The sequence below is a fragment of the Podarcis muralis genome, chromosome 7 (genome assembly GCF_964188315.1).
Source record: "Podarcis muralis chromosome 7, rPodMur119.hap1.1, whole genome shotgun sequence".
NCBI lineage: Eukaryota > Metazoa > Chordata > Lepidosauria > Squamata > Lacertidae > Podarcis > Podarcis muralis.
Window position 1 is genome coordinate 5,663,985 of NC_135661.1, and position 5,725 is coordinate 5,669,709.

At 48.4% G+C, this 5,725-nt stretch overlaps 1 pseudogene; it reads left to right on the plus strand.

Annotated features, from left to right (window-relative positions):
* Positions 1-1,767: 1,767 nt before the first annotated feature.
* Positions 1,768-2,229, plus strand: LOC114603362 (large ribosomal subunit protein eL33 pseudogene; annotated as a pseudogene).
* The last annotated feature ends 3,496 nt before the right edge of the window (positions 2,230-5,725 follow it).

Below are 5,725 nucleotides of genomic sequence, written 5' to 3' on the forward strand. Positions count from 1 at the left end.
CCACCTTGTCCTGTCGCGACAGTCTTCAATAAAGACCAAGCCTACTGGCTGCTGTTTTGCTCTGCTATTCCTGGCTGGTGTCCTTGTTTTTTTTTGTCCAAGGGAGCCCTCAGATTTCTCCGTTAACAGTCTGGCGACCGCTCTCAAAGACTCTTGGTTCTCCTGTGAAGGTGAGGGGGAAGATAGAGGGGATCAGGCACCACTGGGCAACCTTAGACCAGGGATCCTTTTCCTCTCCCTGCCTTCCCTTTGTGGGCAGTAATCAACTGTCACCAGAAGGCTCAGCCAGGAGGAGCATAGGCAAGGTCAAGCCAGCCAACTAAGGATCCCAGGGTCCACAAGGGACGTTCCTAGGACGTGAGTATGGTTTGAAATTAGTGCACTGGGAGAGGGGTGGAAGGATAACGTCTCCACGACAGCCGAACCTTTCCTTCTCTCTCTCCCTGACCCACTCCCTTAGAGGGTGGCCAGAGGGAGTCGTGGGAAATCTCCCTTTCTCTCTCCTTGACCCATTCCTTCAGAGCATGGCCAGAAGGGTCGCAGTCTCTCTCTCTCTCTCTCTCTCTCTCTCTCTCTCTCTCTTTCTCTCTCCCCGACCCACTCCCTCGGAGGGTGGCCAGAGGGGGTCAAAGGGACATAACTTTCTCCTACACGCTTCTTTCCACCTTCTATCAAACAAATGAAGCTGCACCTCTGGCACGATGACCCTTGTTGGGGGTGACTCGTGTACGTGAGAACGCAAGGTCGTTTGTTCCCTTTCAAACCTTTGTCTTCTCGGGTCCCAGTCTGGCATTGCACTGCGCAAGCATCCAGTAGGGAATCCCGAACATAGTTCTAAGGTCAGGCAGGAGGTTGTCGTAGATGGTAGATTGGGAGGTTCGCAGAAGAAGACAGGGCCCCGCACTAGGATTAGTTTGGTGAGCAGCGTTGAGTGAATTCCAGATCCGTGGTTTTTTCGGCTTAAGAGACCTGTGGTTTCCAGGCTACTTGCCTGTGGTTTTAGTTGTAGGCAGGGATTGCCTTTAGATTTCTACTAGCCTTCTCCAGTCCGATCTGTTGCAGTTTGCCCAGAAAGGGCCGCGAGGGGCACCTGAGTGTTAGACTGAATACTGATAGGACATTCTTTTCTCTTCCCCTCCCTCTTTGTCCCTCGCTTGTATCTGTTTGTCTATCTCCTTGTATAGTTTGTTATTGAACAACCCACCCCCCCTCGGTATAAAAGGGAAATGGGAGCTCAACCCTCCAAGCACAATAGCTGGACTCCTCCTGACAATCAGGCTTCCATGTTTTTGCCTTAGAGAGGACTCAGAAGGGGTTGGCAGTATATGAAAACCTATCTAGATCCCCCAAGCCCGCAGCGAGCCCTACCCAGTTGGCATGCCAACCTTGATGGTCCTAGACGGAAGATCATTACACTCACAAAGGACCTGCATATGGAAGTGGATTCAGTATGGACTGAAACAAAGGACAGTGACCAGCCCTTCCCTCTGGGGGCATGAAACAGTGAACTCCTCTTTGTCCTCAGGAATGTAATCATGGGGAGGGGGAAAAGAGGAACCGGAAAGGTGACAAGACACTCAGGTTACCACCACAACTCCTCCCTGAACCCCTCCTCTTTGTGATGTGTCAATGATGTAGTTGTGATGTAGTTCTAGGGGTGTAGCTTGGGGGATTAGTAGCTAATAAAAGTTGGGGTCTTCTTTTGTTCAGGGCTTCCATCTTGTTCCACCTTGTGGCAGGTGGGAGTCCTGTCGCAACAGTCTTCAATAAAGACCAAGCGTGAGGCACCGCGAGGGCCGGCGGGCCGGCCTGGGTGGGCGTAGCGGGACCTGCTGGGAACAGGACTTCAAGACAACACCATGACTGGCAAGTTGTGGTCCAAGGCCAATTTTGCTGGCTACAAGCGAGGTCTTCGAAACCAGAGAGAGCACGCAGCTCTTCTGAAAATTGAGGGAGTTTATTCCCATAATGAGACAGAATTCTATTTGGGCAAGAAATGCGCCTATGTGTACAAAGCAAAAAACAACACCGTGACTCCTGGCGGCAAACCCAACAGGGTGATCTGGGGAAAGGTGACCCATGCCCATGGAAGCAGCGGCATGGTGTGAGCAAAGTTCTGCTCCAACCTACCTGCCAAAGCCATTGGACACAGGATCCGAGTGATGCTGTATCCATCTAGAGTCTAAATTTAGAGTGAAAATGAAATTAAGACTGTATTCCACTTTTGTATATTTGGTCTTGCCTTGCCTTTTTGTTTTCTGTCCTTGAGGCTCAGTTGCAGGAAAAAAACACTGTTCTACAATCAGAAGAGTCTTTGTTGCTTTTAAGGCATTGAAGCAACAGATTATTTTAAAAACAAAGCTGTGGTCCATGTTCCTGGCAGCAACTCATCCCCAACATTCCTGCTCCTCTTTTATAGTAGTGAGGTTTTCTAAAATGCTGTGACCTTACCGTTCAGAGAATAATGCTATCAATGACTACAAAGGTTATTCTAGGCCATGGGTAGGCAAACTAAGGCCCGGAGGCCAGATCTGGCCCCATCGCCTTCTAAATCCGGCCCGCGGACAGTCCAGGAATTAGCGTGTTTTTACATGACTAGATTGTGTGCTTTTATTTAAAATGCATCTCTGGGTTGTTTATGGGGCATAGGAATTCGTTCTTTCCTTTTCAAAATATAGTCTGGCCCCCCACAAGGTCTGAGAGACAGTGGACCGCCCCCTGCTGAAAAAGTTCGCTGACCCCTGTTATAAATGAACATGATTTTATTTTTGAAAACCATAGTACATCCATCAGCCACTAGAGGGTGATAAAGAACCGTGTGTGTTGTTTTTGGACAAGAGGAAATTTCCATGTTAGAGGGGAAAGGAGAATTTTTTTTACTGAGTTTTCTTAAAGTTGATAACGGACAGCACTGGCAACTGTTCCTCTGGAAACCGTTTCTGTGCCTTCAAGGGTAGCTAGATTTGCAGACATCAGAAGGCGACTGTGCTCATCTGCACATCTTAAAAATGCACACCATCAGCTGATCCAAAGTAATCTGATTTTGTGGGGCTTGTATGAAACACTGTGCCCCCAAATCCACTGTGGGGGGAAAGCATTTTCTCTCTGCCCATTTCAGGTTCAGCTGAGGTTTATCCAATATCCGTAGCTCATCTCTCCAAGTTCCATTAACGAGCAAGTAAAAACACTCACAAGATTGCAAACGCTTATTAAAAAGCAATTTAACAATGTAGTATTTACTTATGTTTATTTCTGAAAGTCTTTCTATGCCGGCATATCATAAAATATCAGGATGGTATTTAAGGGTATTTTTAAAAAACAACAACTTAAAAACCAAAGAATACTCTCCAATGCTAGACGACGCAGAGTGGACCCATTTCAAGTAATGGCCTTGGCTAACTTTGTTCCATAAATTTCAATGGGATTTTCTGAGCAGGACTAGTGTTGGATTAACCCTACTCAGAGTAGACCCATTAAACAAAAGGGCCTGTGTTAGTCAAGCCCATCAATTTCAGTGGGTTCACAGTACAGTTGGATACAGCCCAATACAAACCATCTATTGAAGTGGCCACAGGCACCTTGGTTGGCCATTCCAGAAATGAGGTTGACCAGGCGTGTAAGTGGCCTGGCATTCATTTCTGCAGCAGGACCCCTGTCTCCAACGTCCTAGAACCAACCAATCAGCCTGAATTGGTCTGGGTGTGTCAAAGATGGGCCCAGTAACAAGGAAACATGGGGTGGGTGCTCAGGAAAAACAGTGGGGTAGGGTGTTTTATTTGTTTGATTGATTATCATATTTATATCCCACCTCTTTTCTCCCCAGAGCTCAAGGTGGCCTGCATTGTTTCCCCCCTCCTCATTTAATCCCCACAATCCTTTGATACAGGTTAGGCTGAAAGGCAGTGAGGTCACCCCAGTGAGAGTTTCATGGCTGAGTGGGAGAATCTGAACTCTGGTCTCTCCCATAGAATCATAGAATTGTAGAGTTGGAAGGGACCCCGAGGGTCATTTAGTCCAACCCCTGCAATGCAGGAATCTCAACTAAAGCATCCAGGACAGATGGCCATCCAAGCTCTGCTTAAAAACCTCCAAGGAAGGAGAGTGAGTCCACAACCTCCAGAGGGAGACGCTTCCAACACCTCTTACCATCAGGAAGCTTTTCCTGATGTTTAGCCAGAGTCTCCAGGTCCTGGTCCTAGTCTGACCCGCTAACCGCTATCTGAGGTGGGTGCTTTGCTCTCCTGAATGATAGGGCCGGCTCCTTGCATTGTGGTGAGCCATGACTGGAACAGCGAAGAGCATTGGCTTGGCAGAGGGAGAACTGGATCATCCAAATGGCAAGTGGAACTCACTTCTGAAGCAAGAGGTTCTTGCTTCCAAGGCCAGCTTTTCCCTCTCACTTCCAACAGATCAACAACCTTGCCTCTTTCCCAGCCGTCCTCAAGGAGGGGGAGCATTTTGAGTGGGGGGCGGGTTATTCCATATCCCCCGTCTCTCCGTCTCTCCCATGTTGGTCAGAGCCTCAAGGGAAGGGCTACTCCATAAAAACGTCCCTCACAGCCCTCTTGAAAACCCACACCTGCTCCTGCCTGTCGTCTGCATGCCGTTGAGTTATCGCCCCAGATGTATGAACAAGGTTTGGAGAGCTGGGCTGAAAGCCAGCATTTAATCTGGGATTCTGTCAGCTCCTCAGAGACAGGGGTGGCCCATGATTCAGAAATAAGGAGAGGGCTTGGGTGGGGAAGGACACAGAGGGAAGATCTGATACTTTGCGATCAGAAAGTCCTAACCCTTAACTGCACATATGTATCTCCCCCCCCTACTTTCTCAGAAGGTCATCTAAGTGTCTAGGAGAGGGAGGTCTTCCTCGACATTCAAAGACATGATGGTTGAGGGGCGCAATATGTTTGTGGCCTAGAACTGTGTGAACACAACAACAACTGGGTTTCAAACCCTGAGGGGAAAAGGAAGCAAGACCCTGCTTCCTTCTCTCACCACCATCAACTCACCCCATTCAGCATGTCACCAGGCAAATTGGAAGATTCAGGAAACTCCTTCACACGGCTGGTTGTTAAACCATGGAACTCACTCCTGCAGGAGGCGGGGATGACTGACAACTTGATTGACTTTGAATGTTGTTGTTGTTTAGTCGTTTAGTCATGTCCGACTCTTCGTGACCCCATGGACCAGAGCACGCCAGGCACTCCTGTCTTCCACTGCCTCCCGCAGTTTGGTCAGCATCCCTGCCAAGAAAACTCCATGGACAAAGACAACAGACTTTGAATGAGAATTAGACAAATTGATGGAGGAGGATAATGCTATCAATGGCTACTAGCCACAATGGCTATGCTCCTCCTCCACAACTGGAAGCGGCAATTGAAATTAACCAGCGCCCCAAAGTTAGGTCCGTTAATTTCAAGGGGTCTGCTCTGAGTAGGCCTTAGCAAACTGGAAGCAGGCTTAGGTTGCAGTTACAGGTACATCTGTATATCTAAGGATGATGGAGTCAGAGTCTTTTGACCTCAGACTCAATAACTTGCTACATCTCTGTAGAGATGCGGTGGTAGAAGAGGCACGATGAAGACAAGCGAGCAAGAGAGAGAGAGAGAGAGAGAGGTGACCAGCCCTTTTGGTAAGTTACCTCTCTACCTGGTCACACCTGGGGGGAGTGACTCCCACAGCTTTGACAGAAAATGTTGGGCTTGACTGCTCTTTCTGGATATCC